Source organism: Antechinus flavipes, chromosome 3, assembly GCF_016432865.1.
Source record: "Antechinus flavipes isolate AdamAnt ecotype Samford, QLD, Australia chromosome 3, AdamAnt_v2, whole genome shotgun sequence".
Lineage (NCBI taxonomy): Eukaryota > Metazoa > Chordata > Mammalia > Dasyuromorphia > Dasyuridae > Antechinus > Antechinus flavipes.
The window spans coordinates 123,854,575-123,873,364 of NC_067400.1; positions in this window are offsets into that span (position 1 = coordinate 123,854,575).

The following is an 18,790-nucleotide window of genomic DNA, read 5'->3' on the forward strand; positions in this document are numbered from 1 at the left end:
ATAGAGTCTAACAAAGCAAACTCACCAACTTGGCATTGAAAATACAGAGAATAATAATCAACTTTAGCCACATGTGGTTTGCCATGTCCTGTTAATATTCTAATCATCACCAGGGTATATAACATTGCCTCAGTTTTGATTCAGTGTAAAGAAAATCAGATTTGGAATAAGAAGCATTGGGCTTCTATCCAGGCTCCTACTGCCTGTATGTGATCTTAGGCAGGTCAAACAATGCCACTGAGTCTCAATCAGTGTACCTATAAAATCAGAAATTTGGACCAGGTGATCTCTAAGCTCTCTTCTAGCCCTGAATTCTATTATTTTGTGATCTTTCATATGGAGTTGGGGGAACAGAGAAGTGCAGAGGGCATCTGGAGATGCAAAGGAAAAAAGGACACAAAACCAATATCAAGTTATGTTGATTTTACTGGGTTCAGTACTGGCATCTATACAAATCACAGAGGCAATGTGAATGAAAGTAAACCCCCCCCCCCCCAAGACAAGGGTTCTTAACCCTTTTTGGTATTATGGAACCCTTAAAAGTCTGGTAAAGTTTATGAATTTATGAGAATGTTTTTAAATATATAAATTAGGCATAGGATCTCAAAGAAAACTAATCATAATTAAATATAGGTATCAAAGTATTTTAAAATATTCTTAAACCTCGGATTAGGAGTCTCTAAGTAGTTGAAATATCATTGGATTTGAAGTTGGAAGACTTGAGTTAAAATCATGATTCTGGGGGGTGGAGCCATGATGGCAGAGAGGACACACTTTTTTCCTGACCTCTTTCCATAACCATCAGACTAATTAGCAAATCTAGTCTCTGAATTCTGGACTGGCAGAACCCATAAATACTGGGAGTGTAACAAATTACCAGCAAAAGATAATTTCAAAGACCTCCAGAAAAGGTGTTTCATTCAGTATGAAGGGAGATGCACCAAGCACAAGCAGGCTGAGCACAGATGCCACTGCAGCCAATGCACAGTCCTGGGGCAGTGCAGGGTCCATGCATGCTGGAGAATCTACAGGGAGGAATCTACTCTGCTCTGGTTGCAAGCCAGTAGATCAGCAGAGAAGTTATAAAACATCCAATAAAAACACAAAATGCAAATAGTGAACCCCCAAATGCCAGAATTTCACAAGACCTGACTGTGCCCAGCCAGCACTGGAAGTCAGTCATCACAGCTGGTGCCACTTGTAAAGGAAGATTCAACAATCTCCCTTGCTCTAAAAGCAAATCTCAACTTTAAAAAAAAAAAAAAATGAATACAAATGCAAAAAAAAAAACTCTGACCATATATAGTTTTTATGGTGAAAAACAGATTTCAAATCCTGAAGATACTAAAAGCAGATTGTCTCCAGATTAAGCCCCAAAGGGTAACATAAATTAGTCCCCATCACACAATGCTCTCTTAGAAGAAATTTAAAAGGAATTAAAAGAGAGCTAGAAGAAATATGGGAAAGGAAATGAGAACTTTGCAAGAGGGTTTGGAAAAGGAAACACAGAAATTATCTGAAGAAAATTCATTACAAAATAGACTTAGTGAAATGGAAAAAGCATATGACTCCTTAAAAAATAGATTTGACAAAATGGAAAAAAAAAACAACTCTGAAAAACAGAATTTGTGAAATGGAAAAAGCAAATAATTCCTTAAAAAACAGAATTTGTGAAATGTAAAAAAAAAAATCCATTGAACAAAACAACTCATTTAAAAATTCAATGGGCAAATACAAAAAAAAATAAAACTTAAAAAAATAAATGAAGAAAATAATTCACTAAAAATCAGAACTGAACAAATGGAAATGAATGACTCAATGAGACACCAAAAATCAGTCAAGTAAAACCAACAAAAAAGGTAAAATAACCATTAAAAGAATCCACTGAACACCTCCTGAAAGAGACCACAAAATTAAAACTCCAAGAACATCATGGCTAAATTTCAGAATGATCAGACCAAGATAAAAATATGACAAGCAGCCAGAAAGAAACAATTCAAATACTGAGGAGCCACGATAAAGATTACCTAGGACTAGCAGCTTCCACCTTAAAGAATTGAAGGGCCTGGAATTTGATATTCTGAATGACAAAGAAACTTACAATGCAGCCAAAAATAAACTACCCTAGTAAAGTGATTTTTTTTTTCAAGGAAGAAGATGGACATTCAACAAAACAGGTGAATTCCATTTATTTCTGATAAAAAGACCAGAGCTGAACAAAAAAAAAAAATTTTTGATTTCCAAATATAGAGCTCAAGAGAAGCATAAAAAGATAAAAAAGAAAAGAATTCTTGAGACCTGTATCTCTGTTATGGATGTACATAGAGATTGCATGTATAATTTGGTTTTACTGTTATAATATAAAAAAGAATCTAAAGGTGGAAAGGAAATTGTGCTGGAAAAAGGGGAAAGTGGAGGTAAAATGAGGGAAATTACATCTCACAAAGAGAAAGAAAACCTATTATAATTGAGGGAATGAATGGATGAATATTATGAATATTTTAAATATATAAATTAGGCATAGGATCTCAAAGAAAACTAATCATAATTAAATATAGGTATCAAAGTATTTTAAAATATTCTTAAACCTCGGATTAGGAGTCTCTAAGTAGTTGAAATATCATAGGCAAGAAAGATTGCGATAGCAATATGGGCAGCTGCGACAGGAAGCCAGCTAATAGAGGGGGGATCTGAGCTGAAAGGTCGTAGCAATGGCAAAAGCAGTCTTTCCTCCCCTTCCTTTTCCACTCCCCTGACTCCACCCACCAAAATTGTCATTTCCTATACAACACATCAGGACTTGCACAAAGAGTGGTCGGGGGCCATTCTTTCTCCAAGCTTATATATTAATAGAGTATGGTCCAATTACTATTTAGCCTCATGTGCTTGGGACAGTAGATTCCTCCCTGTAGATTCTCCAGCATGCATGGACCCTGCACTGCCCCAGGACTGTGCATTGGCTGCAGTGGCATCTGTGCTCAGCCTGCTTGTGCTTGGTGCATCTCCCTTCATACTGAATGAAACACCTTTTCTGGAGGTCTTTGAAATTATCTTTTGCTGGTAATTTGTTACACTCCCAGTATTTATGGGTTCTGCCAGTCCAGAATTCAGAGACTAGATTTGCTAATTAGTCTGATGGTTATGGAAAGAGGTCAGGAAAAAAGTGTGTCCTCTCTGCCATCATGGCTCCACCCCCCAGAATCATGATTTTAACTCAAGTCTTCCAACTTCAAATCCAATGATATTTCAACTACTTAGAGACTCCTAATCCGAGGTTTAAGAATATTTTAAAATACTTTGATACCTATATTTAATTATGATTAGTTTTCTTTGAGATCCTATGCCTAATTTATATATTTAAAAACATTCTCATAAATTCATAAACTTTACCAGACTTTTAAGGGTTCCATAATACCAAAAAGGGTTAAGAACCCTTGTCTTGGGGGGGGGGGGAGGGTTTACTTTCATTCACATTGCCTCTGTGATTTGTATAGATGCCAGTACTGAACCCAGTAAAATCAACATAACTTGATATTGGTTTTGTGTCCTTTTTTCCTTTGCATCTCCAGATGCCCTCTGCACTTCTCTGTTCCCCCAACTCCATATGAAAGATCACAAAATAATAGAATTCAGGGCTAGAAGAGAGCTTAGAGATCACCTGGTCCAAATTTCTGATTTTATAGGTACACTGATTGAGACTCAGTGGCATTGTTTGACCTGCCTAAGATCACATACAGGCAGTAGGAGCCTGGATAGAAGCCCAATGCTTCTTATTCCAAATCTGATTTTCTTTACACTGAATCAAAACTGAGGCAATGTTATATACCCTGGTGATGATTAGAATATTAACAGGACATGGCAAACCACATGTGGCTAAAGTTGATTATTATTCTCTGTATTTTCAATGCCAAGTTGGTGAGTTTGCTTTGTTAGACTCTATTATTTGGCAGCATGATTATGAGACCCTAAAGAAGCCTCATCAGTGCACCAGTTATTTGCAAGAAAATGTATACACACCCAAGTGTTCAGGGGCCAGAACAACTTTGGCTGGAAAAGTAGAAGGGGGATGAATATTATGTGAATCTTACTCTCATCAGATTTGGTTCAAAGAGAGAATATTAGATAAATTTGGTTTCACAGAGAGAAACTTCTCTTACCTTATGGGAAAGTGGGAGGGAAAAGGGAAAAAGGGAAGGGGTAGGCTAATAGATGGTAAAACAGAAATAATAGAGGAAAGGTATAAGAAAGGAAGAGGGGCTCTAAAGGGGAAGGCCTGCTTGAGACAAGTGATGCTTATAAGTAAAATACTGGGGAGGAGGGAAAGAGGAACATGGAAGAGAAAAAGGATTTGGAGAAAGATGGTGGGAAATATAGAATTAGTCATTTTATTTTTTTTTTATTTTGAAAAAAAATTCTTTACAACATTATCCCTTGCACTCACTTTTGTTACAACTTTTTCCCTCCCTCCTTCCACCCCCTCCCCCAGATGGCAAGCAGTTCTATACATGTTAAATATGTCACAGTATATCCTAGATACAATATATGTATGCAGAACCGAACAGTTCTCTTGTTGCACAGGAAGAATTGGATTCAGAGATAAAAATAACCTGGGAAGAAAAACAAATATGCAGTTTACGTTCATTTCCCAGTGTTCTTTCTTTGGGTGTAGCTGCTTCTGTTCATCATTGATCAATTGAAATGAAGTTAGATCTTCTCTTTGTCAAAGAAATCCACTTCCATCAGAATACATCCCCATATAGTATCATTGTTGAAGTATATTGTAATGACTGCGTATTTAAAATCAGCGGGAGTCAGGAATTCAGGTTAAGGGGAAAATCTTCAATCTTTATTGAAGTGAAGAGGTGAATAAGGAGTGCGATAGCAAATATAGGCAAGAAAGATTGCGATAGCAATATGGGCAGCTGCGACAGGAAGCCAGCTAATAGAGGGGGGATCTGAGCTGAAAGGTCGTAGCAATGGCAAAAGCAGTCTTTCCTCCCCTTCCTTTTCCACTCCCCTGACTCCACCCACCAAAATTGTCATTTCCTATACAACACATCAGGACTTGCACAAAGAGTGGTCGGGGGCCATTCTTTCTCCAAGCTTATATATTAATAGAGTATGGTCCAATTACTATTTAGCCTCATGTGCTTGGGACCTCAGTGCACCATCTCAAGCCTCAGTCCATTACAGTATATAATAATCTCCTGGTTCTGCTCATTTCACTTAGCGTCAGTTCATGTAAGTCTTTCCAAGCCTCTCTGCATTCATCCTGCTGGTCATTTCTTACAGAACAATAATATTCCATAACATTCATATACCACATTTTACCCAGCCATTCTCCAATTGATGGGCATCCATTCATTTTCCAGTTTCTAGCCACTACAAACAGTGCCACCACAAACATGTTGGCGCATACAGGTCCCTTTCCCTTCTTTAGTATCTCTTTGGGGTATAAGCCTAGTAGTAGCACTGCTGGATCAAAGGGTATGCACAGTTTGATAACTTTTGGGGCATAATTCCAGATTGCTCTCCAGAATGGCTGGATGTATTCACAATTCCACCAACAATGCATCAGTGTCCCAGTTTTCCCGCATCCCCTCCAATATTCATCATTATTTTTTCCTGTCATGTTAGCCAATCTGACAGGTTGTAGTGGTATCTCAGAGTTGTCTTAATTTGCATCTCTGATCAATAGTGATTTGGAACACTCTTTCATATGAGTAGAAATAGTTTCAATTCCATCATTTGACCATTTGCCAATTGGAGAATGGCTCAATTTCTTATAAATTAGAGTCAATTCTCTATATATTTTAGAAATGAGGCCTTTATCAGAACCTTTAACTGTGAAAATGTTTTCCCAGTTTGCTGCCTCCCTTCTAATCTTGTTTGAATTAGTTTTGTTTGTACAAAGACTTTTTAATTTGATATAATCAAAATTTTCTATTTTGTGATCAATAATGATCTCTAATTCATCTTTGGTCGCAAATTTCCTCTTCCTCCACAAGTCTGAGAGGTAAACTATCCTATGTTCCTCTAATTTATTTATAATCTCATTCTTTATGCCTAAATCATGGACCTATTTTGATCTTATCTTGGTATACAGTGTTAAGTGTGGGTCCATGCCTAATTTCTGCCATACTAATTTCCAGTTTTCCCAGCAGTTTTTGTCAAATAATGAATTCTTATCCCAAAAGTTAGGATCTTTGGGTTTGTCAAACACCAGATTGTTATAGTTGACTATTTTGTCTTGTGAACTTAACCTATTCCACTGATCAACTAATCTATTTCTTAGCCAATACCAAATAGTTTTGGTTACTGCTGCTTTATAATATAGTTTTAGATCAGGTACAGCTAGGCCACCTTCATTTGATTTTTTTTCATTAATTCCCTTGAGAGAATTAGTCATTTTAAATGTAAATGTGAATGGGATGAACTTTCCCATAAAACAGAAGCAGATAGACTGGATTAAAAGCCAGAATCCTATAATATGTTGTTTACAAGGAATACATTTAAAGCAGAGACATACAGAGTAAAGGTAAAAGGCTGGAGTCGAATCTATTATGCTTCAGGTGAAATTTAAAAAAAAAAAAAAAGCAGTAGTAGTGATCCTGATCTCAGATCAAGCAAAAGCAAAAACTGATCTAATTAAAAGAGACAAGGAAGGACACTATATCTTGCTAAAGGATATCATAGATAATGAAGTAACATCAATATTAAACATATGTGCACCAAATGGTACAGCATTCAAATTCCTAGAGGAGAAGTTAAGAAAGTTGCAAGAAGAAATAGACAGCAAAACTATAATAGTGGGGATCTCAATCTTGCTTTCTCAGAGCTAGACAAATCAAATCACAAAATAAATAAGATAGAAGTTAAGATAAATAGAACACTAGAAAAGTTAGGTATGATAGATCTTTGAAGAAAATTGAATGGAGACAGAAAGGAGTACACTTTCTTCTTGGCAGTTCATGGAACCTATGCAAAAATTGACCATATATTAAGACAAAAAGACCTCAAAATCAAATGCAAAAAGGCAGAAATAATAAATGCATTTTTTTCAGATCACAATGCAATAAAAATTACATTCAATAAAAGGCAAGTGGAAAATAGACCAAAAAGTAACAGGAAACTAAATAATCTCATCCTAAAGAATAAATAGGTGAAACAGCAAATCATAGATACAATTAATAATTTCATCCAACAGAATAACAATAATGAAACAATATACCAAAATTTGTGGTATGCAGCCAAAGCAGTAATAAGGGGAAATTTTATATCTCTAGATGCTTATTTGCATAAAATAGAGAAAAAGATCAGTGAATTGGGCTTATAATTAAAAAGCTAGGGGGGGAAAACAAGTTAAAAACCCCCAATTAAATACCAAATTTGAAATTCTAAAAATAAAAGGGGAGATTAATAAAATTGAAAATATAAAAACTATTGAATTAATAAATAAAAATAAGTTGGTTTTATTAAAAAAAAATAGGTAAACCTTTAGTTAATTTGATTAGAAAGAGGAAAATCAAATTGTTAGTCTCAAAAATGAAAAGCAAGAACTTTCCACCAATGAAGAGGAAATTAGAGCAATAATTAGTAGTTATTTTGTTCAATTATATGTCAGCAAATTTGATAACCTAAATGAAAGGAGGAATACTTACAAAAATAGAGATTTTCCAGATTAACAGGAGAGGAAATGAAAAGCTTTAATTTAAAAAATATAAAAAAATATATATATATAAAAACAAATCTGAGGATCAAAGGCCACTAAATCACATGCAGAAAAGGAAACGAAATAAAATAAAATCCTGATTCTGTTACATATGACTTATGTGGCCTCAACAAATCACTTAATCTCTATTTGCCTCAGTTTCCCCATTTGTAAAATGTGGATAATGATAGCACCTCCCAAGGTTGTTTTAAGGGTCAAAATGAGATGATAATTGTAAAACATTTAGCACGGTACTTCATACACAGTAAACCACTACATAAATACTGTTTTTATTACTACTGCTGCTATTGCTGCTGCTGCTACTGTTACTGCTACTGCTACTATTGAAAATATGAATTAAAATTCTGACTTTGTTACTCATGTGACTTTGATCACATAAGTTTGGTTTGTGAGCCTCGATTTTCACATCTTTCAAATGATGGGGTTAGAATGACTAAAATCCCTTCTACCTTTAACCACAAACAAGTACAAATAATTGAAGTCTACAACTTAGGTTTTCTCACTCTCAGATCCATGCTTTTAGGATCATAAACCTATGATCCTAAAAATGAAATGAGTTGTCATTAGCAGTGATTACAATCTCTTTCAATAGGTCTTAACCTTAGTCAAAATCAGTCAACAGATTTAATATCCCACATTGTATACAGAAGGATGAGAGGATAAGAAAATAATCAATTCAAACCTATAAGGGATTTGGAAGGTCATTGAGTCCAACAAGGCCTTCATTTTATACATGAAACACAGGGATAAGAAATGTCTTGTCCAAAGTCCCACAACTTTTCTGAAGTTATTTTCTGAAGTGAGATTTGAACCCTGGTGTTCCCTAATTCTGTCCATTAGACAGTCCACAATACTAAACACCCTTGGAAGACATAAAATCATAGTTTCAAATTAGAAGTTTCACCATATTTCAGGTGATATAATTCCAATTCCTCCTTAATGTAGGAATTCTCTTTTAAAAATCCCTGCATCTAAGTTGTACAGTGAATAAAGTATTAGACCCTTAGTCAGGAAGATCTGAGTTCAAATGTCACCTCAGACAGTTGTGAGATATGAGGCCCTGGCAAGTCATTTAATCCAATTTTCTCCTCTGTAAAATTGGGGGGGGGGGAGAAGGGGGAAGGGGAGGAGAAATAGTATCACTTTACTCCAAAGTAGGTGAAGAGATTTATGAGACCAATATGAGATAATAATTATGAAGAGCTTTGCAAATCTTAAAGCACTATATAAATGTCAGCTAGGTAGGATAATGGATAGAGCATAGACCTGGAGTCAGGATGATTCACCTGGCATCAGGTGCTTGCTTACAGCTGTGTGATCTAGCTAAGTCACTTAACTCTATTTGCTTTAGTTTCCTCATCTATAAAATGAGTTGGAGAAGGAAATAGCAAAATACTCCAATATGTTTGATAAGAAAACCCCAAATAGGGTCACTAAGAATTGGCCATGACTGAAATTACTAAACAACAACAACATTATTATGACAAATGGTCATCCAGCTTCTGCTTGAACATTCTCTGGGATGAAAGTTAATACTTCATCAGGCAACCTCTGAGGCAGTTTTGATGGTTCTTAATATTGATGTAAAATCTGCAGCCTTTAAAACTCCTTCAGAGTTACTGACCTCTAAAGTTAGAGAGAATAAATTTTTGCTTCATGACATCCCAAATAATTGAAGTCTATAACTTCCTGATCTAAACTTTTTCCAATGTCCTGCTATGCTTGTCAAATTACCTTTTTTAACTACTAGGCCTAACACAATGGACTTAAGAGAATCAAGAAGCAAACTGCTGAGTTATTAGAAACACCTTTCTCCCAAGGAGCCTGATGTCTAGAATTTGGTTCTCATGTATAGACAAAAGAATTGCCATGTGGAGACATCCTTGGGAATCTTACAAGTCCAGTATGTTGCTCCAGGTGGGGATAACAAAAGAGCACGTTGTTAACTTTCAAAGTTCAGGAATTATTCCCTAAGCTTTCCAGTTTCTTTTAATAACCTGCTCAATAAGCAGGCATAGTGAACAAAGACCTGGCCTTGAAGTCAATTCTCACCTCAGATATCCACTAAATCAGTAACCTTGGGCAGAACATTTAGCCTTTCAGTTCCCCAGGAAATAAATGATACTGGTGAGATAAGCTGAGACCTGAGAAAAGGCAAGGTCCCCCAGTGCATCCTGGGACATCATGTAGAAAATGTTAAAAATGTAGATGAAATGTTAAAGTGTGTTGTGCCTATATATTTCCCCCTCTGGAAAACTGGTTGTTAAAACACACCACTGACCTAAGCTCCCACTCTGACATTTCATTGTAAAGTAGAAATAACTGTATATTTTCAAGGATTGTTCCAGTAGTACACAGGGTTCTACCAAACCCCAAACACTTTGAGTATGGACTAGAAGCCCACTCTGCATTGATCTATGTTGGCAAACAGGTGAAAAATATTATTGGCCAGAGCAACTCATAAAAACAATCTGTTCAGGGGTAGAGGGTTGTCATCTGTATTGATGAAGGAAGTCCCACTCCAATGAAAGAAAATAATAGATAAGTAAAGAAGGAAGTTCACCGATCTCCACCTTGGTTAGGTCATTTTGTGTTCCAGTATGAGTGCTGTATTTCCTGAATGAAATGGCTAGTCTGGAAAGTATTCAGAGGATAATCCAGTTGGTGAAAGGCCTCAAATTCATTACATAAAAGGATTAGTTAAAGATTTTAGGATACTTAGCCTAGGGAAGGAAGGAAATAAGCATTCATCACCAATTAGGTTTCAGACGTTGTGACAAGAGCTTTACGAATATTACCTCATTTACCCTCACAACAACCCTGGGAGGTAGCTGCTATTATTCCCATTTTACAGATGAAGAAATGGAGGAAGGCAAAGATGAAGTGACTTTTCCCAACATTATTCAACTAGTTAATTATCTAAGAATGGATTAGAATTAAAATCTTTCTGACTACAGGACCAATCTGCTAACGCAGAAAACAGTTCTGTTTATTTCCAGAGGAGGCAGAACCAGGAACAGTAGATAACAACAACAACAACAACAACAACAACAACAACAACAAAAGTGTGGCTTAAATTATGCAAATATCTCTTAACAATTAAAACCATGCCAGAGAGTTAAGTTAATTGCCTCAGTGATAGTGGGTTCTAGTTTATTTTAGGTCTTTAAACAAAGACCGAATGATTCCTAGATATGATAAGTTATAGTGAGGATCTTTTTTTTTTCAGTAATGGGTTGAACTAAATGGCCTCTGAGGTCTCTTTAAACTCTCCAATTCTGTGACTCTGAGATCTCCTTAAATACTAAAAAAATTTCAAATTTATACAGTATAATTTTCCATCATTATAATATAGCTCAGTGTACATAACTATAATAATAAATCACATATGAATAGTATTTTCAACTTTACAAAATATTTTCCTCACAATAACTGTGAAGTATTACTGTATCTTTTTATAGATGAGAAAATGAAGTCAGAAAAATTATAACTTCTCATAATCTCAGAATTGAAAAACATGTAGCCCTATCTGTACCTGAACAAGAATCAGCTCTACAATGTTTCTGACATATGGTTATCTAGCTGTTGTTTTAAATCCCCCAGTGAGGGAAAACCCCAAATCTCCCATTTTATTTTGAGTTTCCTGAGGTTTTCCTTATCTCAAGTTTAGATTAGCATCTTTGCAATAACTATTCATTGCTTCTAGTTTTGCTTCCTGAGGTCAAAGAGAAAAATTTAAACTTGGATACATATTTCATGCAATTCCCTGGATTATCTCTTGTTTTAAAATAATTTTAATTAAAAAAAAATCTACTTGCTTTTCCCCTCCTACCCTCATTAATAAAGGAAGGAAAGAAGGAAGGAAGGAAGGAAGGAAGGAAGGAAGGAAGGAAGGAAGGAAGGAAGGAAGGAAGGAAGGAAGGAAGGAAAGAAGAGATGGAGGGAGGGAGGGAGGAAGAGAGGGAGAGAGGAAAGAAGTAAGGGAGGAAGAGAGGCAGGGAGGGAGGGAGGGAAAGAGGGACAGAGGAAGAGAGGGAGGGAGAGAAGAAGGAAGGAAGGGAAGGAGAGAGGCAGGAAGGGAGGGAGAGATGAAGGGAGAAAGAGAGGGAAGGAGGGAGAGAGAGATGGAGGAAGGGAAGGAGAGAGGAAGGAAAGGAGAGAGGGAGGGAAGGAGGAAGGAAAGGAGGAAGTGAGGAGGGAAGGAAAAGAAGGAAGGAAGGAAGGGAGAAAGGAAAGAGGAAAGAAGAAAAATCAAGGGAGGAAAGGAGGAAGGAAGGGAATAAAGAGAAGATAAACCATTCTAACAAATATGCAAAGTCAAGTAATATAAATTCCTACATTAGCCACATCCAAAAAATGTCACATTCAGAACCTTGAATTCGTCATCTTCTTTCAGGATGTAGGTAGAATGTTTCATCATACGTCCTCTGGAATTAATGCAATAACATGCAAAATCGCATTGATCAGAGAGGTCTTAAACACTTTCAAAGTGGTTTATCTTTACAATGCTGTTAGTGTCATAAATTGCTCTCCTGGCTCTGCAACACTTTTGTGCGATTTTTCACAAGTTTTTCCTGAAACTGTTTCTTTCATTATTTCTTACAGCACAACAATATATCAATATATATCAATATATCATAATTTACTCAGCTATTTCCCAATTTTCCTTTAGTTCCCAGATCCTCTTATGGCATCATTTCAAGGGCCTTTATCACTTGGGTTGCCTTTCCTTGTCTTGCCAGTTTAGCAATGATCTTACTAAAATATGGTATCTATAATTGTTCTATATGAAGCCATGCTGATTCTAGGAGATCACTACTTTCTTTTCTAGATGTTTTCTAATAATCTCTTTAATAAAACATTTTTCTAGAAATCAAACTCAAGTTCATTAATCTATAGTTTGTATGTTTCATTCTCTGTCTAATGTCATATCTATCAGAAAATCTATACAACCATGATAAGTGTGTTTCTAATGACTATCGTTCATTTACATAGTGCTTTCAGATTTACAAAGCAGTTTATTCACAATTTACAAGTAGTACAAATGTTATATTTGTTATTCAACAGATAGTTAAATGAGATTAAGCATTTAAGTGACTTACCCAAGTTCATCCACTTAGTAAGAGTTGAAGTTCTCCTTCATTTCTTTTCTTTGAATTGAGTCCTTATTCCTTTACACCCATGTCTCTTCTTTATTCCCATTCAAGATTTAGCAAAATTAATATTTTTATACCTGGGTCTCCTGGTTTCCTAGAGCTTATTTAACAAAATTACATTCCATAGCATTCGAGTATATAGAAGGGCTATTCCACCAGTGAGTTTTCTGATATATCCCTTGTGATTCCAAACCTAAACAGATCTGTTTAGGAACTTATAGGAAGATTATGCCTAGAAATAATTAAGGCAGCCCTTCCAACAACTGGTGCAGGGAGCTACAGGAACTTTTTGAGGAACAGTCCCTATAGTTCTACCAGGGACAACCAAGGACAAATGTTGAAGGTTATCAGGAAGGTCAAAAGGATAATATTTTCCAATACCATGAAATATCCTACTTTTCAAACTTAAAAAAAAAGATCAATCCCAATAAGACTTGAGAGGTTGAAATGGTTCTAAGAATTCACCCAGAAGTCACAGGAACCTTTTGTTAATTAAATAAGGGATAATAATTAAAGAAAATTAACAGAGCCCTCGAAGGCACTATAAAACATAGGTTGCATAGTTTACACCCTGCAGGAAAAGAGGTTGAAGAATTTTGCTCTATCAGCTTGCCCCACCCCCCCACGAATGGTCTTAATAAACTAGACATCTAGATAAAAGCAACCCAGTCCCCATAACTATGATTTATTGTCTTTTTCTTCCTTCAGTCTGTCAATAATTCAATTTAAATAACTTACACAGTTTTTTATACTTAACTTCTTCCATTACCATCTAGTGATGTTACTACCATGTATAAGCTGAGTGAAAATGTAAAGGAGGTGAAGTTTGTCATCGGGAATCAGCATTGTTTTATGGAAAAAGCACTGAACTTGGAAGCAGAAAATTTGGGGCTGACATGTACTTGCTATGTGATCCTGAGGAAACTATTTAACTAAGATTTCTCTCACAGGGCTGTTGTGGAGATTAAAGATTAGGTTGTAAGTATTTTGTAAATTATAAAGTACTACATAAATATGAACTGTTAATTTAGCATGAAGCCTTTCCATCTGTACCTCCTTTTTGCTACCTCCTCTATCTCTCCTCATTTAATACTTTTCTCAGAGATTGTGCCCTTAGTTGTCACCTATCATCCCTACTTTTAGCTGAAAATTAAATGGGACAAATCTTAGAAAATATAGATTTTGAGTTAGAAGGCCATCAAGTTCAAATGAATCCCCTTTTACAGGTGTGGAAATTAAGACATTAAAGATTAAATGACTTTCTTAGAGTCACACAGCAAATAAGTGCTGAAGGCACTTTGCATTTCTTACCCTACTTAGTTTCAACTCCCCTTCCCCCCAGAAAAAGCTTATCACTTCTAAAATCACTGCCATGCTGCTAGCTCAACCCTTGATTGACACAATTTCCTTCAGCTTCCTCACCCTTCTAAGAACTGGAGGATCTGTTTTTCTTTAAGAGGACTTTCACATCATTCAATTTTTCATCTGCTGTTCTGCCTAGTTTTAATGCTATAGAACAAGATACTTCTTTACTGGATACCCCCTGGTGTCCTGTGTCCTCCCCCAACTTCTTTTCTCCTTCCTTTTATACATTATTTCTCCCTTTAGACTATAAGCTCCTTGAGGGCAGGGATTGTCCTTTATTAATTATATAGGTGCTTAATAAATTTTTATTGGATTGGATTTGAACTCAAATCCTCCTGACTCCAATTCAGTGACTTACCATAACATGCTGCCATGACACATGACCCTGAAAATATCTTCTAAACCCCCCAAAATAAATAAATAAATTTCAAGTGGTGTTAAGCTCAAGTGGTAGCAGGAAGCCTTTTATACTATCTCTCAAATCACATCACTTAGGCATACCTACTTTTAGGTCCTTAACTCATGGCCCTTGAATGTGGGATTTTACAAAATATCTTGTAATGCCAGAGAAACTGAGGCAAGATAGAGCTTATAGAGTTTTTAATATTTTATTTGAGAGGAAGAGATTATCTGGGGCCAAAACAGGATCCATGTTAACCCCAGCAGACTGAATGGGACTTGCATCTCAAAGCATTCAGCAAGAATTCCAGAGATTTTTATAGGATCTCAGCAATCAGGAGAGACAAGGGGAGTGGGGGTGGGGAATTGGTGAGTGAGAATTTTCAGGAATGGGCCATAAATGGGGGTAAGGACCATAAATTCTGGATAAGTTGGGAGGCTAGGAGCCACTCAGTCTGAAATAGGAAATGTTCTCCCCCTTCCCCCCCCCCCCCCCCCCCCCCCAGAGATTAAACATCTGGAGTTTAAGCTTTATGGAATGCTAGTAGTCAGGGCCAGTTACCTCTGCTTTAATTTATATCAGTTCTAATGGTCAGGAAGGGGGATTGCAACCAGGGGGACTGAGGCAGAACAATTGAGGGAAACTGAGGCAGGATAATTAAAGGAAACTGTGGCATAACAATCTTAACTATTTCCATGTAATGGTATTTTGCTGCATATATTTTAAAGCATCATTCTGAGATGGGGTCCATAGGTTTTGCCTGATTGCCAAGGGAGTCCTTGAAACAAAACAAAACAAAATAAAAAGAGTAAGAATTCCTGTTTTAAGGCCTGATATATGTATAACACAAAGTCCTTTCCATGTTGAATATAGCAAGAATGACTCCAAATTTACCAATGAGGCAAATGAGATTTCATAACTTTCCAAGGTCACACAACAAATTAACAGCAGAGCTACATTCAAATACTTAGCCATTATACTTTGATACTCAAATAGTCAATTATATCCTCAAGGCAATAGTGTGCTAACATTTTAACAGCACTTAAATTCCACCATTGCCCTAGGAACAGCACATCAAGCAGGTCCTTTAATCAAAGCAAGGTTTTTTGGAAGGACAAGATGACCTTCAAATATAGGCAGAGCACCAACAAGTCCAAGGGAATATTGAGGCAGAGAAAGTCAATAATGAGAACCACAATTACCTACCCTGATTCTAAATTAGTATCATAAGAAAGAAATATTCCTGAAACTAATTGGTTCATCTCATACTTTAGCTTCAACAAAAATCTTAAAGTCTGACAAATTCTCATTTACTTTTTAAGGTAAATGTTGAAAATATTGACTTTATAATGAGGCAAAAGATATTTTTTATTCACTTACAAACCCTATGTCTCTAAATTCTGAATTTACATGGTTGGTCCAGGTCAAATGTCAGGGGAAAATCCTCTACCCTTTCAGTAATATCAACCTATACCATGTATATAAAATATGGGTAACAGCCACCCCACCTGAATGGGGTATTGAGATGCAGTATAAGCATTCAAGGTAACTGGTGCATTTGTCAGGTACAGGACAGGCTTTAATATAGACTCAAAGAAGTTCATGAACAAAGCAGGAAACACATAAAGAATTTACTATAGTAAACAATTAATACAGTTCTCTTCCTTCTCTAGGAAGTCTTAAAATCTTCCAGACTCAGTGGAACCTTCATGATTTAGATGCCTTTTAGAAAGGAACTAAACTTACACCTGCTAGAGCTACCCCAACACTCCAATGACTTCTTCAATTTTAACTCTCCCAATACTCCATTAAAATTATAATTTTGTTTTTATCTTAAAATAAGAATTTTTTTTTGTTTTGCTCTGTTTTCTACTTATATAATTCAGATTCTTAATAATTCTTCCATCAAAGATTTTGTGAAAAGATATCAAAATATCCTTTATAAAATTATATCAAGTATCATTTTGGATATCTAATTAGAATTCAAATTTACAGAAAAGATTTATACTTTCATATCACATGATTCTACAAATTTAATGAACAAGGAAACAAAAAGTAGTCTTATTAATTGGAAATAATTTCTATGTTTAATTATTCTCAGATGTATCCATCCACATGTGGTACTATTCTCATAGAATACAGATAGGAATAATTTTGTTCCCACCAGTTTTCTCAAGGGGAATAAAAGAGAGGTTGTCCAAAGTATTTCTTTATAAGATGGTTTGGAGATATTGGAAAGGCTGTCCCGTTTTGAAAACTACAACTTATTCTTCATCACATTCTTGGCATTAGTATTGTATGAGCCCTACTTTATGGGTATCCTTTTCTCAGCTCTGTTTCCTCTTCCCCACATATGCTAGTTATGAAAGGTGAAATGCTAGTTATATGACCTTCAGCAAATCATTTGACCTCTATAAAGATCAATTTCTTCACCTGCAAAGTGAGGTATTGTGATGAGTAGTCTCTAAATTCTTCTACTTCTAATTCCTATTAGTGAGAGAAGCTATATATCAGGAGTTCAGGAGCTCTTAACACTGAGTTGATGAACTTGGTTTACTGGATTTTTTTTTTTAATAATGTGATTACTGAATTTCTTTTATTTTCTTTTTTGCTGAGACAATTGGGGTTCAGTGACTTGCTCAGGGTCACACAGCTAGGAAGTGTGAGACCAAATTTGAATTGAGAACCTTCTGACTTCAGGGTTGGTACTCTAACCACTGCACCACCTAGCTGCCCCTCTGAATTTCAATATAAATATTTCCTTTGTTGTACTATGTATTTTATTTAAAATATTATTCTCTAAAGGGTTCCTTTGGCTTCATCATCTTTACACACAAAAAAGTTTAAGAGCCCCTATAAATCCTTATCAAGCAATAATTAAAAAGAATTCATTAGGTGTTTATTATGTGTAATAAGCACTAGAGATAAAACCAAAAGGAAAAGCAGTCCCAAGTTATTAAGGAGCTTTATATTCAAAGCAGGAATGCAATATGTAATAAGTAAATACTTGCACAATACATAAAAAATAAATACAATTTCATCCTAGAGTAGGAGACACATGGGGGAGATGACATAAGAAAGAAATAATTCAAAGGCAAGGAGACAAGAGATGGAAAGTGGGGCCTCCTTTGTGAAAAACATGCAGGCCAATGTAAAGAATGTGTAAAAAAGTCTGGAAAGATAAAGAGAGTTCAGGTCATAAAGAGTTTTAAAAGACAAAAAGGTATCCACTTAAAAAAAAATCTTTGATATTTAAGGAAGATGAATTGTAATGGATAAAGACTTGGGGCAGAGAAACCAGTTAGGGGTTTATTTCAATTATTCAGGTAAGAAGTTGGTGGATGTGTGAATTAAGATAAGGGGGCATCCCATCATTTGGGAAATGGCTGAACAAGTTGTTATGATTATGATGGAATATTTTTGGGCTATAAGAAATGATGAACGAGATGTTTTCAGAAACAACCTGTAAAGATTTACATAAACTGATAGAGTGATATGAGCAGAACCACAAAAACATTGTCTTTTTTACAACTGTGAATGACTTAGCTACTCTCAGCAATAAAATGATCCAAGACAATCCCAAAGGATTCCTGACGTTAAATGCTATTCACCACCAGAGAACTGATAGTGTCTATTAATAACCCACTTTTTTTTCCAGTTTTTTCTTTTTCTTTCCTTTTATCTTCTTTCCTTCCTTCTCTCATTCTTTTTCTCTTCCTTCCTTATTTCCTTCCTTCCTTTATTTCTTTAAGTTTTCTTCTACAAAATGATTAATATGGAAATACTTTTACATGATTGCACATGTATACACTATATCAGATTGCTTACCTTGTCAGGGAGAGGGGAGAGTAGGGATAGAATTTGGAATCAAAACTTATACTTATATTATTTTTTAAAATTTCAATGGTATTATATTTTTCCAATTACATTTAAAGATAGTTTTTAACATTTATTTTTGTAAGATAGGAACTCAAAACTTTTTTAAATGATAAAAATTTTATTTTTATATATAATTGAGGAGAAATAAAATATTTTAGAAAGAAAATTGGGGCACTATAGAATCTCAGTGTAGTGAACTCCCTCATATTCAACATTGAGATGATATTTTGGAAACTTCTAGGGCTCTCTGGGATTCTG